Here is a 23,508-nt window from a genome sequence, read left to right on the forward strand (position 1 = left end):
CGTCACGCTCACCAAGAGGCCGGTGGCGTCATGACGGCGATGACGCAAGCTCCTCCAGCCTCGGTCGTGTGCAGCGTGGGCTCCCGCAGCCACTGCAGCTCAGAGAGGTCCTAGTTAGAGTGTCACGGCGCAGGCTCGGTGTAGCGCAGCCGCTCTGAGGTGAGTGCCCTACCGCGCAATCTCCAGCTATCTCAGCCCTGCTGGCGCAGCCGCAACACGGAGCTCGGGCTCCGGGGCTCTGCCAGCAGCTCCGCCCCGCACAGCGCTGGCCGGGCAGCGCAGCGAGAGCTCGGAAGCCGGGAGGCGTGTGGGGGCTTCAGAAAAGGCGGGGAGGAGGCTGCAGGCCGCGCTAGGCCCGTGCGCATGCTGTACTGTGCTGGGGCGGGGAGAATGGAAGCCAGCGGCCTTAGTCTTGTGTGAGAGAGAGTGTGGACGGCTTCAGTGCTTACAATGAGCGGAGAGGGCCTCTCACCTCTGTGTACCATGCACTGTTTACATACACCTCTGTGTACCCTGAACTGAATACATACACCTCTGTGTACCCTGAACTGAATACATACACCTCTGTGTACCCCTGCACTGTATACATACACCTCTGTGTACCTCTGCACTGTATACATACACCTCTGTGTACCCCTGCACTGTATACATACACCTCTGTATACATACACCTCTGTGTACCCCTGCACTGTATACAGACACCCCTGTGTAAGCTGCACTGTATATACAGACACCCCTGTGTACGCTGCACTGTATATACAAGCACCCCTGTGTACGCTGCACTGTATATACAAGCACCCCCTGTGTACGCTGCACTGTATAGGGGCACAGGCATTGCTGCACCCCCAGCATAAGGGTCACTTGTCTCCATGTCATGAATGTGGGAGGGGCTCAGATCCTGACCTCACACTGGGCCCCCCCTCCCCCCATATACAATGTACGATCCATACGTTGGATGAGTGGGGTCCCAGGTAGAGGTGTGCTGTAGGTCTCCTGGTATGTAGTGACCTCCTGTAATGTCGCACAATACATAGCGGCACTCTGCATCCTATTGCTTTATTCTTTTGAATCTTATTCTATTGAAAGGTGAGAGAAGAAAAAATGTAATAATCATGTTACAGTATATTATAGAAATATTGTTTGCGCAGTGAAGTAAACATATACAAAGTTTGTGCAATCTTAGACTTCCTGTCTTTAGCATTCCTGAGGGAGTAGTAATTAAACATTATAGTCACATAATAGAGTGAATAATAATTAGGGATGCACCGAAATTTCGGCCGCCGAAACATATCGGCCGAAAATGCCCTTTTCGGCAATTTGCCGAAAGGAAAAAACGGCCGATAATTGAGCCGAAAATGGGGCGGGGCCTGGGGGCGGAACTCCGCCCCCGCCCCTGGTGCCACCCATGATGGGGGTGAATAGCACAGGACTGATTCAGCCAGCGATGCCCCTCTGCAGTGAAGAGAGCCGTCTGGTTGAATAGAGCGCTGGGAACATCACAGCTTTAATTTCAATAGCTGTGTGTTCCCCGTCGTGCGCCGTCACACACAGCCCCTCCCCCTTGTCTGGGGAACTTTGATAGACAGATCACCTGTCCAGATTGGACGGGTGATCTGTCTATCAAAGTGCCTGGACAAGGGGGAGGGGCTGTGTGTGACGGCGCGCGACGGGGAACACACAGCTATTGAAATTAAAGCTGTGATGTTCCCAGCGCTCTATTCAACCAGACGGCTCTCTTCACTGCAGAGGGGCATCGCTGGCTGAATCAGTGGGGGGCTTAGCTGGCTGCATCAGTGGGGGGCTTAGCTGGCTGCATCAGTGGGGGGCTTAGCTGGCTGCATCAGTGGGGGGCATAGCTGGCTGCATCAGTGGGGGCAACACTGGCTGAACTTATCTCTTTTATCATGTCGCCAGTCTCTGACCACCTCCTGTACCATGTCGCCAGTCTCTGACCACCTCCTGTACCATGTCGCCAGTCTCTGACCACCTCCTGTACCATGTCGCCAGTCTCTGACCATCTCCTGTATAAAAAATATTTTTTAAAAAACAGTCATTTTTGGTATCGGTGCTGTTTCGGTATCGGTTTCGGTTTTCGGCCTAGTGTATTTTTCATTTTCGGTATCGGTTTCGGCACCAAAAAACCCATTCGGTGCACCCCTAATAATAATATATGGGCAAATTCCCACATAAAGTCCAACTGTGAGAAGAATTAACCACTTCAGTACTGGGCACTTATACACCTTCCTGTTCAGACCAGCTTTCAGCTCTGTCGTGCTTTGAATGACAATCACACGGTCATACAACACTGTACCCAAACTACATTTTTATCATTTTGTTCCCACAAATATAGCTTTCTTTTGGTGGTATTTGATTACCTCTGGGATTTTTATTTTCTGCTAAACAAATTTAAAAAAAGACAGACAAAAAGTAAGTTTTCTCCTTCACTGATGGGCACTGATAAGGCAGCACTGATGGGCACCGATGAGGTGGCACTGATGATGGGCACTGATTGGCACCCATCTGTACATCAGTGCTGCCTATCAGTGCCTTACAATAATGCCTGCCAATCAGTGATGCTCATTGTGGCACTGATTGGCATCCCTGGTGGTCTAGGGTGGCATACCCAGTGGTGGCATCCCTGGTGGTCCAGTGTGGGCATCCTTAGGGGTGCTGCACTGATAATCAGCACAGACCCCCCCCCATTAGAGGAGCGGCCGATCGGCTCTCCTCTACTCGCGTCGAACAGCCGCGAGTGAGGAAAAGCCGATCAATGGCTCTTCCTGTTTACACTGTGATTGGGCACGGCTGATCACGTGGTAAAGAGTCTCAGTCAGACTGACACACCACCGATTGCCGCGAAGCGCGCCCCCCACGGGCACGCGCGGCGGCTGTTATCCTGCTGGAGTCATATGAAGCTCGGTCAGGATATTGAAACTTTGCTGCTGTCATTCTGCTATATGGTGGGTGGCAAGTGGTTAAAATATAAAGTGGTCCAATCGGAACGGGATTGGATGCTGTAGTGATCTCTCATTATCTTAAGCTATGAAGCTAGTTCGTGGATCCAAACTTCACATGGGGCTGCAGTCAGAAGTTCGGAATATTTGATTCAAGGAGGGAAGGAGAATATTAAGGGAAAAGAAAGGAAAAATACCACGAAAAGAATGAGGGTGAGGGGTCACCCAGCATAGTTATATAGTAGATGGCACTATGGAAGCTTTTATGTATTTTTGGGGATCAATGGGCAACATGTGCCCCTGAAAGATTACATTCTGTGAAGACACGGGGAACATTGTTCCGTCTCTCAAAGGGCCCGGGCTGGGTATTAAGCCACAAGCAAGTGTGATCTCCTGTAATAGATCATTTGGAGTCGGTAAGCGGCAGTGTGTGCAGAGGTGGGGGTCTTTATCTCTTTTAACTACGACTCTTGGGTGTATTGTGTGTTAATTTCATGTTTGAAAATCACCTTAAAACCGTGGACTATTTAAAACATGATCTAATAAATAAATTTTTATTTATGTACCGAGTCACTATATATATAGCATTATTAAGGTTTATTGCTAGTATTCACTCACATGAGAGCATAGCACAACTAATACCACTTTCACACTGGAGGCGTTTTTCAGGCGCTACAGCACTAAAAATAGCGCCTGAAAAAAAGCGCCAGCTGCAAACCCAGTGTGACGCAGTGCCCGAGTGCTTTCACACTTGGGCACTGCGCTGGCAGGGCGTCACAAAAAGTCCTGCCAGTAGCTTCTTTGCAGCGGTGTAGGAGCAATGAATACACCGCTCCTGCCCATTGAAAACAATGGAGCAGCGCTGCCATACCGCCCGCAAATGACCACTGCAGCAGCGTTTCGCGGGCAGATTTCACCCCTTTTTGGCCGTTAGCGGGTGTTAAAACTGCCCCGCTGGCAACCGAATAGTGCTGCAAAAACATTGGTAAATCAGCGCTAAAAATTTTACCGCTGACGCCTGGGGCGGCTCAGTGGGAAGGGGGTCTTAGTATAGAAAATATGGTAGATGAGGTTGGGTCATCTTCAGCCCATATGGTAAAGTCTTCGGAGTAACGAAATACTGACCATGAAGACCAAGTGATGGAGAACTCTTCCTCCTTTCCAGTTTGGGCCAACAGATGCTCCAGATCTCTTATCTGATCTACTTCAATAGCCCGATCCCCTAGGGAAGGAATTCATGTATATATTTAACCCAGCCGGGCCAATAGTTTTAGGTAGCCAGAAACGACTCCAGGATCCCAGCCACAGATACCGCATTCACCCGATGAACCACCGACCGCGGACACAAATGTCTGGAGGTGGCATCTTCTCTGGGTGGTGGGAGACAGCAAATAGCCCTCCAAATCTCACGTTCTCTGCTGGTCCATAATCTGTGGGTAGGAGGCGAGCCCACAGCCCCCTCCAAAACACACAGTGACAGTGGGTTCTGTCACACCTCAGGATATCTTTTTATAATCGACTTGAGGGGCCCTGTGATCATAGATAAGAGGGCTACCTCTGGTGTGGGCTTAATTGAGGTTGCTATCAGCCTGCAATATAAGTCAAGGACTCTTTGCCAGAATTTCCGTATAGGAGGGCAATCCCATTAAATGTGCATATGAGCATAGTACTTCTAGAGGACAGCCATCGACTGCAGGCATCTGGCAAAGAACGGTTAAAGCGTTGTATAGTCACAGGGCATCCGTACCATCTTGTCAACAGTTTAAACCCTTTCTTGAGTCTTGGTTGCTAGAGCAATCTTATGTGTCAGGATGAAGCACTTTTGCCAATCAGCAGGTGAGATTGTGTCCTAGGTCTGCTTCCCATTTCTGTGTAAAGTGGAAGGTTAGGGATAGAAACGTTGAGTCATAGGGAGTAAAGTTGGGAGACCACATGCATCGACAGATCGGGTTGTAAAAGCATCTTATTAAAGCTTGATGGGTCAGATAGGATATCTGATAAGGGGAAAAAAGGCAGGGATGTAGGACACAACTTGGCTTCTCTGTAGCCACATTGTTGGGTGCCTCAAAGCTGCCTGGGGAGAAGTGTCTGTTCTTAAAGATGGGTCTACACGAAGGACCTGAGCCAAGCGTCTGATCCTCCCTTTTCCAGGGTCTGAATCTCTTCCCACTTACAGGTGGAGGGAAAACCGGGGAGTCAAAGGACCCTGTGGTTTAGATATATTACCAGATGAGACCAAACAGTCCCATAATTGAAGTGTCTGACGAGAGTAGTGGAGAGCACGGCGTCTTTACGTTGAGCCATAGGGGTCCACGGCACAGCACAGAGATCAATCATATTTAAATGACTCTCCAGTTGAACTCAGTTTGGACGAGGGGTGATGAACCAATCTGTTACGAGTGAGTACCACCGCCTTGAAGTATACGGAATCGTCTGGGACCCCAGCTCCTCCTTGGGCCTTCGGAAGAATCATAGTATCATATCTTGTCCTGGGACGGTCGACCTTCCCTATAAATTTGGAGAAAATCTGACAAAGTTTTTCCTAAAGAATGAGGTGGGAATATAGATAGGGATGGTTTGAAAGGGGTATAAGAACCGAGGGAGAATGTCCATTTTCAAAGTATTCACCCTGCCCTCCAAGAGAGCTGTTTGGAGCATAGGTTGTTAGATCCACTTGTGTTCTGAAAAGCGGAGGGGGGGGAAGTTACTTGAAAAATGCAGAGGTGCATCCGTTGGAATGTGAATTCCTAGATAGCGAATAGAGGTGAAACCCGTCTTAAAGGGAAAGGAGGACGAAAGTTGTTGAAGGGCTCCCTTTTTGAAAGTGAAATATTGAGGATTTTCGACTTACTATGATTAAGTTTGAAGTTACTCACTTCTCCAAATTTCAGGAACTCCTATAAAATTGAGGGCAGGGATACTTGCATTTGGGTAACGAACATTAGTAAGTCATCCGCAAAGAGGGCGATTTTAATATGAACAGGACCCACGTTAATTCTGTGAATGGTTGGGTTGTTCCTAAGGGAGATGGCCAGATGTTCCATGACAAGACCGTAAAGAAGGGGGGGACAAGGGGCATCCCTGTTGTTTTCCATTATGGATAGTAAACATTGGGAATAGTGGTCCATTTAGTCTAATTCTAGTGGAGAGAGAAGAATAAAGGGACATTATTCTGGAGATCATATTGTGGCCCAGTCCTATCTGCTGCAGAAACAAGTGAAGAAATTGCCAGTCGATGCTGTTGAAGGCCTTCTCCGCATCGACTGCGAGGAGGCACAAAGGGATATTATGGGTGGGGGCATAGTCCGTGAGGAGAAGTGTTTTCAGTGTATTGTCTTGTGTTTCCCTTCCACTCATAAAGCCAACCTGTTCCAAATGTATTAGGCGGGGCAACAATGGCTGCATTCTATTAGTCAACACCTTTAAATCTACTATCAGAGAGATATGAGCTTCAAGTGTTTGCGGAGGGAACACTGATTCTTTGGAGAGGGAATTAAACACTTTGTTAAGAAGGGGGGCAAATTGTTTTTAGAATTTTGGAGTAAAGCCCTCAGGGCCCTGACTTGCCATATGGGGAAGCAGCGATGGCGCAAGCAACTTCATCTTCCAAGATCGATGTTTCAAGATCCTCAATTGTTTCGTCATCTAGAGTAGGTAATGTGGTTTGTGAAATATAAAAGGCCTTAGCTTCTTCCATGGTGGAGGGAGAGTCTAGAGGGCTTGCAACATGTTATACTGGGATTGATAAAAAAAAATCCCTGAATATCTGGGTTAGCTTACAAGACAAGGAAACTGTTTCCCCAGATTTGTCCGGTATGTGGGATATAAAAGTAGAAGGTTGTTTTGTATGTAGGGCTAACAATCTACCAAATTTGTCCTGAAATTGATATTGATGGAAGGCAAGTTTATCCGCAAACGTACGGGCTGACACTTCGTATAATTCCCTAAGCTGGGTGCGAATGGAAGAAACCTCTGTAAGCGTTTCCACTGTTGGAGAGATCTTGTGTGAAGTCACCAGTGTCCTAAGCTTATGAAGTGTGGCATCTATTGTCAGAAGCGTGATCAGCAAAAAAATTAGATATGATCTCCGAGATCCGCATGACACACTCTGGATCCATGAGTAGTGAGTCGTTTAACCGCCATGTCCATTCTTTCACTGGAGTGGAAGGGATCAAGAATGTCTGTCAGAGGTTCAATTTCACATTCCAGGGACCAATCTAGACAGCTATGGTCGAGTAGGAAATAATCAAGACGACTATATGATTGATGAACATGAGAGTTAAAACATTTTTATAGCACTGATCGCTGTATATTTGTTAATGGTCCCAAAAATGTGTCAAGTGTCCGATCTGTCCGCCGCAATGTCGCAGTCCCGCAAAAAATTTCAGATCGCTGACATTACTATATTTTACCAAAAATATGTAGAATACATATTTGCCTAAACTAATGAAGAATTATTATTATTTTTTTTAGATATAGCAAAAAGTAAAAACAAATATTGAGAGCTCTATTTGTGGGGGGAAAAATACATCAATTTTGTTTGGGTACAGCATCGAATGACCGTGCAATTGTCAGTTAAATAGACGCAGTGCCATATCGCAAAAAATTGCCTCGTCATTAAGGGGGCAAATCCTTCCAGTCTTTAAGTGGTTAAAATGATTTCAAACTCAAGAACCAAAATGTAAAAAAAAAAAAAAAAAAAAAAACTGATTACCTATACTTCAGTGTGGTGGCTGTTAGATGAAATGCGTTAAAAATAAACCTAATGATGCTGCCAGTAGCCAACTTCATGTCCTAGGTGACAAATCACTCACTGTGCTGTGTAAGATCTATGGTGGGGAAGCATTGTCACCTTTTGGCAAGTGTTTTGAGATAAAGACCCCTTCCATCCTCTTTTCCATAACCTAAAGGGTACGACATGACTGTTGTGCGACTGTCATACTACTTTGCCCTGTAACATCAGTCCTACTACTTCGGTCCTACTTCCATCCGACTTGAATAAATAGGATATGATTTTGCTCCGACTTTGAGATAGTCTGACTTATCCTTTTGACCAATCAAAGAAATCCCAGTGTGACATAAATTCCTTTTACTGCAGCTGTAATCACCATGTCAGATGGTTAGGACGAGGATCCGACTTCAGTGATATTGTAATGGCTGAAAACAAACAAAAGTAGTGCAGGAACCTTAAGTGTTAAGCCTTAAATCGTTAAGACGGTTCTCATAGGAAATCATTGGTTTGTACATGTCATATGACTCCCAAAGTCAGAACGTATGACGCACAAGTGAGAACCGGGCATCATGGCTTGGTATATATTTATACACATTTAAAAGCAATTATAACAAACTCCATTAAAAACTCCTGCCTACAGTACTTCAAAAAAATTAGCATGTGTGCTTATATCAACACTAGTATTTCTACAGAAGAAGAATGTAAAAAGCATATGTGGACCAAAACAAAAAGAATTGATTACATTTCGTATGAAAAATAATATACATAATTTACAAAGGAACTCCAATGTATTCAAATATTCTTAAATGTGCAATAAACTTCCACCAATCGGGAGGCCACAACCGTATGGCAAGAGGGCACGCTCTACCAGCTGAAGTGTAACCCCCCCCCCCAATTAATAAGAAATCCGCTGCACTTTCAATAGGACACCCAGCCATGGATCACCTTAGGGCTGCATTCACACCTGAGCGCTTCAAAGTCATGCGTGTTTACTGCGTTTTACAGTGATCTTGCTGCAATTTTGTTCAGGTCACCAATGTAAAAGGCAGAAAAACGTCTGTAATCTTGCTTCAGGTGACAAAGCTCTCCGATGTAAACAGGTGCCATTGAAATTAAAGTGGTTGTAAACCCTTACAAACCACTTTGACCTACAGGTAAGCCTAGATTAAGGCTTACTTGTAGGTCCAATAAATATCTCCTAAACTTACACGGTATAGGAGATATTTACTAAAAGACAGTGACAGCTGTCTACGGAGCATGCGCCATAGACAGCGGCGCACAGACGAACTATCGCATGCTGCTAACGTCGATATGCCATTAGTGGCTGCTCCTGTGCGCATGAGTTGGAGCAGCGATACCCGGAAGAAGATGGATGCTGATGGACTACAGGGGACATCGCTGGCTCCTGTGTCAGGTAAGCGATGCATAGTAGCCCATTATGCTTTACCTTTGCAGGGAGACAAAGAGGAAGTAAACCCATCAGGGTTTACTTCCTCTTTAATAAGATTAATTAAGATTTTGCTTGTTGGGCATTTTTCTCCTGTTTTTTTTTCGGGCGTTTTATGAGCTGAACATGCTCATGCAGCCTCAAGCAGGGGTCTCAAACTGGCAGCCCTCCAGCTGTTGCGGAATGTTAAAGAGGAAGTAAACCCTTCCAAACAACTTGGACCTATAGGTAAGCCTAGATTAAGGCTTACCTGTAGGTCCAAGCAATATCTCCTAAACCTATATGGTTTAGGAGATATTTGCCCGAAAATGGGCACCGCTGTCTACGGCGCATGCGCCATAGACAGCGGCGCCCAGGCGCACTAAATGCGGCAAATCCATGAATGGATTTGCCTAATTTGTCGACTCCCGTGCGCATGCGCGGGAGTGACGTCATCGCGGCTTCGCCGTATGGCAGCGGCGGAGCTGCGAGACGCGACTCCCGTGCGCATGCGCGGGAGTGACGTCATCGCGGCTGCGCCGCTGTGATTCGTTGGAGCTGCGAGACGCCACCAGCAACATGGATGCGGCGGACTACAGGGGACAGCGGCGACTTCGCTGGCTCCTGTGTCAGGTAAGTGACACATAATGAGCTACTATGCGATGCATAGTAGTCCATTATGCTTTACCTTTGCAGGGAAAAAAAGAGGAAGTAAACCCATCAGGGTTTACTTCCTCTTTAAGTCCCATGACTCCCACATGCAGAGAAATGACAGGACTTGTAGTTCTGCAACAGATGGAGGTCACTTAGATTCAGCAAGATTAAAAAGCACTTTGGAACAAATCCTCACTGGGCAGATAAACGGCACCTGCACTTCCCGGAACTGATGGTGATGTCGGCACGTTGCTCCTTTCTATGCATTTCGTCACATTCCTTATGGAATTTAATCTACTCTTGTTTTGCGCGACTCTTTTGATGTAATATAAATACTGATGTGGCATGCTGCTAACAATGTACTTGAATATTTCATTCACATGTGGAATTTAGTTTTTGCCATCTTGCGTTAAGTATAATACTACTGGTGGATCAGTTAAGAGAACTAAAGCCAAAGCTTTTTTTTATTTTTATTTTTTTATATTTAGGAGTGTAGAGAGATTAGAACCTCTGTCAGTTTTTATTGCTGTCTGTGCCCCCGTTCGGGAGATACGTCCTCTTTGTCCTGGTTACCATTATCATTGTAAGTGAAAGAAAATCCCAAATTATGGGTTGTCCTCAGAAAATGAATAGAGGGGAAGTCTTCCAATGGGGACACTAGTTCTGGTGACCTGGGGGACACAAGGAATTCCCATAATTTGCAGGTATCTTATTTGCTTCCTGTTTGGCTATAGGACAGGAAGTGAAGGAAAATATCTGCAGTAGGACACGGATGGCGAACAAAAATCTCACTGGTTATAACCCTCCCTTACTCTATACAAAATAAAAAAGTTTTGCCAATAGTTCTCTTTTGAGCACAATATAGGGTGAGCATCTAGACGTTGATTTCCAAGTGCTGGTATCTGAAATGAAAAGTGCTTCTTTTAACTAGCAGATTTCTTTATGGATCTATGCCCATGTACACACATTGGACATGTTGCATCCCTGATGAGAATATGATCTCATTAGCAGTGAGTTTGTGTATGACACCTACACCTGGAAATCAGTTCATATCCTCTATAAGAAACTACTTGAGAACTGTTTGATGCTGTTACTAGCAACAGATTTGCACTACAATTGTTCTTGAAAACATGTCAGCATTGATAGTGGAAGGTGCTGCTTAAGCTGGCCATAGATGGTTCAAATCTCAGCAGGTTCAGCAGGGATTGGCAAAGATTTGATCCATGTATGGGCAAGCTGATTGTAACCAATTCAATCCATCGCTCACCTTGGGTACAGCCATCATGTTGGCTTTCTGGCATGTGATTGTTACCAGCGGCTATAGCCGCCAGCAATAACCATTGTGGTCTGGTGTGGTTGCAGGAAAGAAAATTGCATAATCACTGGCCTGCTTTAGTATAGGTGTGGACATTGATATGAGTGTGCTTGTACCTCTAGTGCAGGTGTCTCCAAACTTTTATAAGCAAAAGGGCCAGTTCACTGTCTTTTAGTAAATATCTCCTATACCGGGGGTAAAATAATTACATAACATTTGTGGGAAGTAGGAGGTGTATGTATTACTGGGAAGAATAATCTCCATCATTGGTGTCGATGGGAACAATAGTGCCCCGTCGATGGTGCCAGTGGGAGGAATAGTGCCCCGTCGATGGTGCCAGTGGGAGGAATAGTGCCCCGTCGATGGGGCCACTGGGAGGAATAGTGCCCTAAGGACCAGATAAAGGCAGACAAAGTGCCACATCCAGCCCGCGGACAACAATTTAGAGACCATTGCGCTAGTGAAAAGTGCTTTCAGTCAGCCGACCTTTTCTTTCATATATTGTGGGGCACAGAGTTAGGCTAATATTCATTACCTGCTGGGTTATACTTCATCTCCAGGTGAAGGGACACTGATAGACCAAAGGTCTTTATACAGGAAGTGATCCCCTATATAACCCCTTCCATACAGGAAGTACTTCAGTTTTTTTACCAGTGGTCTGCAAGGTGGATGGCATGGTTGTTTGAGCTCTCTGAGCTTCAGGTCTCTCGTCCCACAAACGGTTCTTAAGTGAATCAAGGGATTGACTGATCGGATCCATTTGACACAGGCTTTATATGCTTAGATAAATGGTACCCGAGCCTCACAAAGAAAACTCAAGATCCTGCTAGGTTTTGCCTGTAATGCGGCCTCTGGGCGCTGGACCCTGCAAAGTGGAATCCTGCACACCAAAGCACTAAGGCATTCCTGCAGGGTGCTGTACAGGTCCAAGAGAGTGGACCCTAAACATGAAAAGGGTACCCAGTCCTTGAAGGTCCTCATGTGACAGGAACCCACCAAGATGGGTGAAGTTTGGGCTCTTAGTTTCTAAGTTACCCTGCACCTGGATGGATAAGTGAAACCCCTTTATTTGTGCCATGTCCCAGTGATTGTAACAATCAGTCAAGCTAACTAGACACCTGTGTACGGTGACCATACGGGGGGAGTTTTGGGCTAGCTGTTTGTGTTTGCAAAGTATACTTTTTTTTTTGCCTGTGTCTGGCTGTTTTTTACCTGTATAATGGCGCACGATGGTGCGCCATTTCGCCTTGGTTTGCCATGGCTGTGCCCTATGCCTGGTTCCATTCCAGGCCTTTACAACAAGACATCTTGGTGGCTTGGAACAGGAGAGGACAAGCCCTGTATTATCCAATGTTCTTATCTCCTCGGGCACACTTAAGCCTAAACTGGTGGTTGCAGGATCAGAACCTGCAAAAGGGGCGATCCCTCCTACCGGTACCTTGGAGAGTACTGACTACAGATGCCATCCTCTCAGGCTGGGGAGCGACCCTAGAAGGGCCCATAGCTCAGGTGAAATGGTCAAGGACAGAACAGATCCTGCCCATCAACGTCCTGTAATTAAGGGCAGTACGTCTAGCCCTACGGTCCTAGACGGTGGTGCTTCAGGACTGCCTGAAGTAGAGAACTGGAAGGCAGATTATCTGAGCCGCCAGCAGATCTGCCCGGGGGAATTGTCCCTACACCCAGGGGTGTTTCAGGAAATTTGCCATCGTTGGGGATGGCAGGAGGTTGTGAGACTGACAATAGACGGGCCATGGATGCTTCCACGTCTCCCCGATCTATTGTCTCAAGATCCTATATTCCACCCCAATTTACAGTCTCTAAAGTTGATGGCATGGCTATTGAAGCCAGGGTGTTAAAGGACTGTGGCATCTCAGGAACAGTGGTGTCTACACTAGTGAATGCTAGAAAAGCTGTCACTAGGAAGCTCTATCATAAGGTCTGAAAGGCTTATATTGCTTGGTGTGAAGCCAAAAAAGTTATTCTCGGAAATATGTGATTGGGAGAAGTCTCTCTTTTCTACAATCAGCTGTGGAAATCCAATTGGCTTTGAGTACAATCGTAGGTCAAGTTTCGACCCTATCAGTATTCTTCCAAAGACCTTTAGCCTCCCAGTCACTGGTCCGAACCTTTAAGCAGGGGGCAACTCGCTTGCTAAAATTAGACCGTCTGTGTCCTTTGGACTTGAACTTGGTGCTGTCTGTGTTACAGAAACAACCATTTGAGCCTATCAAGGAAATTCCACTAGACTTGCTGTCACACAAGCTAGTCTTCCTGATGGCCGTTACCTCTGCTAGAAGGGTGTCGGAGTTTGCGGCCCTTTTTGTGCAGGGAACCTGTTCCATCCCTTTTGCCAAAAGTGGTGTCGGCCTTTCATTTTAAAGCGGGAGTCCGCCGTTTATTTTTTTTTATTTTTTAAAGCCAGCAGCTACAAATACTGCAGCTGCTGACTTTTAAAATAATGACACTTACCCACCCAGCGCGCCCGCGATGTCGGCACCCGAAGCCGATCTCTCGATCGTCTCTCGGGTGCTGCCGCCGCCATCTTGGGTATGGGAATCAGGAAGTGGAGCCTTGCGGCTTCATTTCCCGGTTCCCTACTGCGCATGCGCTAGTCGCGCTGCGCAATAAGGATGGTCCCCGCTGTCTCTGGGATCCGTGTGTTTCCCAGCAGACAGCGGGGGACCTTCGGAAAGGGGCGTAGATTCTGCAGAAAGGGGCGTACCCTTTGCAGATATCTATGCCGGAAGTGGGTGCAGATACCTGTACTATACAGGTACCTGCACCTCCCTCCCCCCCCCTGAAAGGTGCCAATTGTGGCGCCGGAGGGGGGGAGGGTTCCAATGAGCGGAAGCTCCACTTTAGGGTGGAGCTCCGCTTTTAAATAAAAAAAAAAAACAAATAGAAAAGCGTCACCCAGTAAAAAGTGCTTTAATCCATAATAAAACAAATATCTGTCACTTACATCTGATATGCAGAAATTTGGGCACACACAGGAGTGAATACTGTAGTCATCAGTGTATCCAGGAGTGCCAATAGAGCCTGTGAATATGACTGCGGGACGCTGGGGGAGAGCCCGGCTGTGTCTCGTGTCTGGTCTTCAGAGCGGCTCGAGGAGACGGCGTGTGACGTCAGAGATGCAGGGGGAACACAACGCGTTTCTAAGCATTCGCGGGATCCGCACGGAGCCAGCGCGCTCCTTTCTCAAGTGTAGAATATAAGGGGAGAACGGACTGACAGTTCTTAAATACCTGGATTTAATGGGCAAACTACGGTGTGCAATTTAAACCACAAAGGGTGTAAACAATGCTGACAATACAGAGGATTTACCAAGTAACCCTATCAACAAAACAGATTACCTAAAATAGCAACATGCTTATGACAGTACAAAGTTTATTACATGGCAGATTATATTTATATGCCGATTTTAAATTACAATGAACCGATCATGATATTAAATTATAAATACCAAAGGAAATATAATAAAAAAATTATATATAAAATAAAAATAATAAATAATTGCTCTCCGAGAATAAAAAAGGAACTATATATATATATATATATATATATATATATATATATATATATGTATATACACACACACACACACACACACACACACACACGGCCTTGCAAAAGTATTCGGCCCCCTTGAACTTTTCAACCTTTTGCCACATTTCAGGCTTCAAACATAAAGATATAAAATTTTAATTTTTTGTGAAGAATCGCAAACAAGTGGGACACAATTGTGAAGTGGAACGAAATCTATTGGATATTTTAAACTTTTTTAGCAAATAAAAAACTGAAAAGTACTGCGTGCAAAATTATTCGGCCCCTTTACTTTCAGTGCAGAAAACTCACTCCAGAAGTTCAGCGAGGATCTCTGAATGATCCAATGTTGTCCTAAATGACTGATGGTGATAAATAGAATCCAACTGTGTGTAATCCAGTCTCTGTATAAATGCACCTGCTCTGTGATAGTCTCAGAGTTCTGTTGAAAGCGCAGAGAGCATCATGAAGACCAAGGAACACACCAGGCAGGTCTGTAATACTGTTGTGGAGAAGTTTAAAGCCGGATTTGGATACAAAAAGATTTCCCAAGCTTTAAACATCCCAAGGAGCACTGTGCAAGCGATCATTTTGAAATGGAAGGAGTATCAGACCACTGCAAATCCACCAAGACCTGGCCGTCCCTCTAAACTTTCAGCTCAGACAAGGAGAAGACTGTTTAGAGATGCAGCCAAGAGGCCCATGATCACTCTGGATGAACTGCAGAGAACTACAGCTGAGGTGGGAGAGTCTGTCCATAGGACAACAATCAGTCGTACACTGCACAAATCTGGTCTTTATGGAAGAGTGGCAAGAAGAAAGCCATTTCTCAAAGATATCCATAAAAAGTCTCTTCTAAAGTTTGCCACAAGCCACCTGGGAGACACACCAAACATGTGGAAGAAGGTGCTCTGGTCAGATGAAACCAAAATCGAACTTTTTGCCCACAATGCAAAACGATATGTTTGGCGTGAAAGCAACACAGCTCATCACCCTCAACACACCATCCCCACTGTCAAACATGGTGGTGGCAGCATCATGGTTTGGGCCTGCTTTTCTTCAGCAGGGACAGGGAAGATGGTTAAAATTGAGGGGAAGATGGATGCAGCCAAATGCAGGACCATTCTGGATGAAAACCTGCTGGAGTCTGAAAAAGACCTGAAACTGGGACGGAGATTTATCTTCCAACAAGACAATGATCCCAAACATACAGCAAAATCTACAAAGGAATGGTTCACAAATAAACGTATCCAGGTGTTAGAATGGCCAAGTCAAAGTCCAGACCTGAATCCAATCGAGAATCTGTGGAAAGAGCTGAAAACTGCTGTTCATAAACGCTCTCCATCCAACCTCACTGAGCTTGAGCTGTTTTGCAAGGAAGAATGGGCAAGAATTTCAGTCTCTCGATGTGCAAAACTGATAGAGACATACCCCAAGCGACTTGCAGCTGTAATCGCAGCAAAAGGTGGCTCTACAAAGTATTAACGCAAGGGGGCCGAATAATTTTGCACGCCCCACTTTTCATTTTTTTATTAGTTAAAAAAGTTTCAAAAATCCAATAGATTTCGTTCCACTTCACAATTGTGTCCCACTTGTTGGTGATTCTTCACAAAAAATATTTTTTTTTACATCTTTATGTTTGAAGCCTGAAATGTGGCAAAAGGTTGAAAAGTTCAAGGGGGCCGAATACTTTCGCAAGGCACTGTGTGTATGTATGTATGTATGTATGTATGTATGTGTATATATGTGTGTGTATATATATATGTATGTATGTGTATATGTATATGTGTATATATATATATATATATATATATATATATATATATATATATATATATATATATATATATATATAATGAAACTCTTATTATTGAAAAAAATATATTAAGAATTCAAATAAAAAGCAGTGCAGCGCAAAACAACTAAAAACATGAAAAATAATAATATACAGAAACATAAAAAGAAAGTCCATAGAAGCACCGTGTGTCCATACTGGGTGATCCTATCAATAAGCAAGCACGGTGAGACATTCTTTCTGACCAAGTGATCTCCTCCACCAATGAGAGTGCTAGCAGCTCACCTTATGAGATGGACCCCTGAATGTCAATATGGTCAAACAAGCAACCCCTTAGCCATCTATGACACTAGAAATATGCTTCTGGACAATGTAGATCTCAAACATACAAAAATAGGCTCCACAGAGTTCCAACATGCAATGGTAATAAATATTGCTCTCGGTATGGCAAAATAAACATAGATTTATTAAATGTATTGCACTTACATCAATCTGCACTGTTCTCCAGTGCTGAGGATCAACCGTGATACAATAATCATAGTGGCCACGAGGATCAGCGGAGGACGCAGATGACGGCACGTAGTCACGTGGTTCCATTCGCGTTGCGTCTCAGGGGGTGGGACTTCATCAGCGGTGACGGAGTGATGCTCACCACCCGCTATTTGTACTCTACCAAAGCGCCATCTATTAGGGACGGCTTAAAACCATAGCAACTCAGTAAACTGTTTGGCCGTAACTTCCGGCACGCTGCTAAGCTGCTCAAGAGCCAGGAAGCAGTAGCGCCCTGCATAATACCATGATGACAGTAAACAAACAGCAACATCCCCGCTTTCAATACTGTCACTGGTATCTGCAAAGGTACAAGCAGTAACAAACAGTGACATCACTGCTTTCAATACCGTCACTGGTATGCGCAAAGGTACAGCTTATTATGCCTCCTAAACCAGCAATCATACCGGCATTCATAAGTGCCTATTAACATATGACTCTATATTAAAAGATACAGAATTCATTATAAAGGGACAACTTGCCTCATTATAAAGATATAATAAAAAATGTGCATATATTTAAAAATATGTGACCACCCGCATCTACATACATCTTACTTCCAGATTGCAAAAATACAAATAAAAAAAAAAAAAAAAAAAATATATATATATATATATATATATATATATATATATATATATATATATATATATATATATATATATATATATATATATATATATATATATAATCAAATTAAACAAGAATAAAATAAAAATTATATTAAGAATTCAGCCTATAGGATACCAGTAAAAAATATGCCATTATTATCTATAAAGAAAGCTATCAACCCCAAATGGAAATTAAGGCGTGTTTATACATACTAAATCAAAGGATGGTATGTATCTCAATCTCCTCATTAAGACCATTAGGGGCAAGAGTATCCAAAGTAAAAATCCAGAACGTTTCGTGTTCGCATAATAAAACTTTCTGCTTCAGAGATATCACTAGGTATGGATTCAATCACCGATACTTGAAGGCCCAGCGTGGACTGATCGTGGAACTCTAAAAACTATTTTCATCACAGCCCACTTCTGGAATGGCCCACATATAACATTTTACATGGGCACGTCAAACAATAAACAACATAATTGCTGGAGCAATTATGAAATTGATTGAAATAATAAGTTATTCCTTTGTGAGTAAAGTTTTGGGCCGTGGTTGACAAATTGGCAGGTTTTGCACCGGGGCTTATTGCACCTGTACATCCCCCGTGAGTGGAATAAGACACAAAAGGTTTATATCCCGCTTGCAGTTTAGTTTGCTAGAGGCAATCTTCTTCTTAAGGGTGGGGGCCCTCCTATAAGTAAATTTGGGTTTATCATCCAATATAGAGCTCAAATGGGGGTCCTGCTTCAAGATACTCCAGTGCTTTCCAAGACTATGTTCCATTCTTTTATATTGTCTATGGAACCCTGTGATAAAACGTACAAGTGGTTTCTCCGGGGGTTTCACAACCTTAGACTTCCTCCCCAGGAGAAAAGTGTTGTACGCATGTTCTACCAAATGTGAGGGGTAACCTTTCTCAATAAACTTTTCCTTAAAGTGGTTTGGTACCTAAAAATGAAAGTACATGTTATTAAAATCAACAGATAGCATACTTACCTAAACGAACCCTGAAAAAAAAAAAATATTATTTACTTACCTTTTATTTCTGATGTTTCAGCTGACTTCCGGGTTGTCCTCCCGTGGGAGTAGGTGTGGCTATCGTCCTCGCAATGGTCCCTGGGAAATTTGTAAGCTATTTCCCAAGAATCCATGGGGGACAATGAAATTGCGAAATCTCGCGAGATTTCGTTAGGACGCCGGTCACGTGACGAGGGCGTGTACGAATTTGCCATTTTTTAAAGTGGGCAGGCAGCTGTATCTGCCATTACATTGCTCTCACTGAGCATGTGCAAGATGGAGCGGAGCATGCTGGGAGCCAGACGTCATCATATACCAGGAAGTAAATGCCTGTGGGCTTCAGACGCCCACAGTTAAAATGGAAAACGCCAGAGCAGGTTTTTATAAGTCATCCTGAGGAAAAGATTTGTCGCGCCGGGGGTCAAATAAACGCCGGACGTGGATGCCAATCGAAGGTAGCACTCGCCCACCTGTGAGACAGGTAAGAAAAAAAAAAAGCGGAATCCCACTTTAAGAAGTACACTCTGTGATATATAGTCGCAGTCTCTGTTGCAGTTCTGTCTTAACCTACAGAACTGCCCTTTAGGGATGTTATTTACCCACAAAGGGTGGTGGCAGCTGTCATAATGCAAATACAAGTTGCCAGCAGTTAGTTTGGTATAGTTTCGGGCAAAGATGTTATTGCCATCATGATTAAGTTCAAGGTTAAGGAAAGCTAAGCTATCCTTGTTCCAAACCGCAGAGAAAGAGAGGCTATTACTATTGGTAGTGTTACAATAAGAGGCAAAATCGTCCACCTGGGATGAAGTAGCCTCCCAGATGATGACGATATCATCAATATATCGGCCAAAAAAAACCACATATTGAGCAAAAGGATTATTATTCCATAGATACTGGTTCTCCCACAGACCCATAGCTGTACCATGGGTCTGTAGGTAGAACTGGGCCTCAAATTGAAAATGGTTATGAGTAAGGCAAAACGAGGTAGCCTCCAAAATGAATGAGGCTTGTTTGGTGTTAAGTTGGAAATCCATGTTTAAAAAATGCTGTACTGCTGATAAAGAGAGTTAGGCCCCTTTCACAAATGCGGACCGCATGTCCGTATTTCATCCATCCGTTTGCGGATGAAATAAGGGCATACATGCATTCCTATGGGATAGCGGGTGTCTGCGGATAAACATCCGCAGACACCCGCTATCGTCCGCCTCCGCTATTGTCTGATTCTGCAGATGGAGGAAAATCCTATTTTTCTATCCGTCTGCAGAGCAGATCGGATGAACACGGACAGACGTTCCGTGCTCATCCGATCCCCCATAGAGGAGAGCGGAGAGCTGACAGGGCGGTCCCTGCACAGTGTGCTGGGACCACCCTGTCCGCCGCCGGCTCAGCGGGGACAACGGAGCGATCCCCGCTGAGCAAGCGGATCATCACGGGGCGGATCATTACTGATCCGTCCCGTGTGAAAGGGGCCTTAACATCGAGAGACAACCAGGAGTAACTCATTCCAGGTATACGGGGACAAAAGGTCCAAAAGATGTATGGAAACCCGTATTATGATGTCAGGCCTTGGACCAGGGGTTGTAGAAAATAATTATATATATATATATATATATATATATATATATATATATATATACACACACACCACTACTAACACTGTTCATTGATGCCACGATTGGTCTGCCCGGTGGATGTAGTGCATCCTTGTGTACTTTAGGCAAATGGTAAAAATAAGGTGTACTATAGAATTCTTTATGCAAAAAGGCTGCCTCTTTGTGTCTTATTCTACTCATGGGGATGTATAGGTGCAATAAGCCCCGGTGCAAAGCCTGACAATTTGTCAACCACGGCCCAAAAAACTTTACTCACAAAGGAATAACTTATTATTTCAATCAATTTCATAATTGCTCCAGCAATTATGTTGTTTGACGTGCCCATGTAAAATGTTATATGTGAGCCGTACCATCTGCCCCCTTAGGCAAGCATTGTCGGCTCACAAAAGTGGGCTGCGATAAACATCGTGTACCACTACACTTTTTAGAGTTCCCCGCTGGGCCTTCAAGTATGGGCGATTTAATCCATACCTAGTGATAACTCTGAAGCAGAAAGTTTTTTGAAATTATGTGAACGCAAAACGTTTTGGATTTTTACTTTGGATACTCTTGTCCCTAATGGTCTTAACGAGGAGATTGAGATACATACCATCCTTTGATTTTTGTATGTATAATACACCTTTATTTCCATTTGGGGTTGATGGCTTTCTTTGTAGATAATAATGGCATATTTTTTACTGGTATCCTATAGGCTGATTTCTTAATATATATTTTTTCAATAATAAGAGTTTCTTATAATATGAGTTTTTATAGGTCTATATAATTTTGTTCCTTCTCCTTTTTTTATTTTTTATTCCAAGAACAATTATTTCTTTTTTTTTTTTTTTTTTTCTTTTTTTTTTTTTTTATATATATATTTTTTATTTTTTCTATTATTTCCTTTTGGTATTTATAATTTAATATCATGATCGGTTCATTGTAATTTATCGGCATATAAATATAATCTGCCATGTAATAAACTTTGTACTGTCATGAGCATGTTGCTATTTTAGGTAATCTGTTTTGTTGATAGGGTTACTTGGTAAATCCTTCTCTGTATTGTCAGCATTGTTTACACCCTGTGTGGTTTAAATTGCACATCGTAGTTTGCCCATTGAATTCAGGTATTTAAGAAATGTCAGTCCGTTCTCCCCTTATATTCTACACTTGAGAAAGGAGCGCGCTGGCTCCGTATGGGTCCCACGCATGCTCAGAAAGTCGTTGTGTTCCCCCTGCATCTCTGACGTCACACGCCGTCTCCTCGAGCCGCTCTGAAGTCTGGCAGACTTGAGACACAGCCGGGCTCTCCCCCCAGCGTCCCGCAGTCATATTCACGGGCTCTATTGTCACTCCTGGATACGCCGATGACTATAGTATTCACTCCTGTGTGTGCCCAACTTTCTGCATGTCAGATGTGACAAATATTTGTTTTATTATGGATTAAAGCACTTTTTACTGAGTGCCGCTTTTCTATTTGTTTTTTCTCTTCATATGACTTGAGCTGGCTTCACTCCAAAGAAAAGCAGCCTTCTGTGGATGTGCAAACATTATCCCTTGTCTGTCTAGCAAGACCCAGCATCTTGGACTGATTGCATACCTATGAGCACCTTGTATGTGACTTATAAAAATTTGTGGCTGGACAGTTGTCTCATGAAGACCCATTACTGAGTTTTATTATATCTTATTTAATATATTTTATTTTATTGGTCTAAATAAGCATGCAATTTGCACTGATTGACTGACTGAGCGCCATTCTTCCTTTTTATATGTTCTTTCATTTAAATCGGGACATTATTTTGCCGCCTTCTTTTCTCTCAGCCTTGTTCGGTGGAAGAGACAACTGCATTCTTTGGACATTATCTGGGCAGTCAAGGTTTATTTGTTTAGATCTGCGCAGATCCAAGGATCAGACTCAAACTTTTTTTTTTAACCTAAAGGACCTAAGTAGGGGCAGGCAGCTTCCAAAGCTTCCTTTGGATATTGGGTTTGTCAATTGGTCATTCGGGTATACGGTCTGAAACGTAAAGCTCCTCCCTCCTAGGGTGAGAGCTCATTCTACCAGGGGTGTAGGAACCCCCCGAGGCTTTTCGCCATCGGGTATCCATAGCTCCCAACTGTCCCTGATTTGGAGCAATGTCCCTCATTCCACCTCATTTATCCCTCATTTTGGTCTGATCTATATCGTTGTATATAAAATGCACTTTTTATCTTTCAAAAAGTGTTTTCCAGTGCTAAACCTTTCATCCCATTTCTAAATTGCTGCATTTGTACATTTTAAAAGCCAATATAAAGGAATAGTAGTGGTAAAAAAAAGTCCTTGTGTATTAACCTTTTTTTGGTTAATTCTCCTTTGAGGGGGTGTGGCAGGGGGCGTTTCCTATGCCTACACACGTGTTAGTAGATCTCTTTTCCATCTCAAAATGTTGGACAGTATGGGTATCTGCTACCTGGTCTTCAGTGCATATATTCACAAAATGTTATCAAGTGGATGTTCGAGCAGCCGAGGATTCGGCTTTTGGCCGAAGTGTATTGGGGGCTGCCATAAAAGGTCTGATGGCTATTGTTTGGCAGGGTGTCTCCCTCCCCTCAAGGCTATTGCTCTGGGACGTGCCAGAAGGTAATGAATATTTGCCTAACTCTGTGTCCCATGATGTATGAAAAAGAAAACAGGATTTTTTCGTCATGCTTACCTGCAAAATACTTTTCTTTGAGTACATCATGGAACACACAAGTCCCTCCCCTCTTTTGAGTATTTAGTGCTTGCTACAAAACTGAAGTACTTCCTGTATGGGAGGGGTTATATAGGGGATCAATTCCTGTCTAATGACCTTTGGTCTACCAATGTCCAGTCACCCGGAGATTAAGTATAACCCAGCAGGTAATGAATATTAGCCTAACTCTGTGTCCCGTGATGTACTCAAAGAAAAGTATTTTACAGGTAAGTATGATGAAATAAATAAAATTTTTATGGATATTTGTCAAAGAACGCAAATTTGAAATGTTGTAACTAGGTGAGAACAACACATCTATGCATTCCAACTATGCTTATAAATAAATCTGGTGCACAGATGAGGTGGATGGGGGTATCCCCCTGCGCTGGGACATTGTATAGTGACAACAGCACCCACAGTGACAACCAAATAGTGAATTTCGTTCAGTGTATGGCCAGCTTACAGTAAATCTGCACTGACAATAGAAAGATGTTCTACTTATTAGCAGAAGCTTCTATGGACATGCTTTCTAATATACACAGTTTGCAGCTTTGCAAGTTTACCGAGAGCTATATGACATCAGTAGCAGCAGATCCATGCAAATA

At 43.9% G+C, this 23,508-nt stretch overlaps 1 protein-coding gene across 6 annotated transcripts in view; it reads left to right on the plus strand.

Annotated features, from left to right (window-relative positions):
• Positions 1–17: 17 nt before the first annotated feature.
• Positions 18–23,508, plus strand: part of NRF1 (nuclear respiratory factor 1) — a 127,848-nt gene continuing 104,357 nt past the window's right edge. For 5 of the 6 annotated variants that reach the window (XM_077471968.1, XM_077471970.1, XM_077471972.1 and 2 more), the window contains exon 1: positions 18–159. The gene's annotated coding sequence lies outside the window, so the exon portion shown is untranslated. The remainder of the gene's footprint in view (positions 160–23,508) is intronic. The other variant, XM_077471969.1, reaches the window with a different exon arrangement.

The sequence above is a fragment of the Lithobates pipiens genome, unplaced genomic scaffold (assembly GCF_037356315.1).
Source record: "Lithobates pipiens isolate NorthernLeopardFrog02 unplaced genomic scaffold, aLitPip1_a1.2 Scaffold_8, whole genome shotgun sequence".
NCBI classification, from domain to species: domain Eukaryota; kingdom Metazoa; phylum Chordata; class Amphibia; order Anura; family Ranidae; genus Lithobates; species Lithobates pipiens.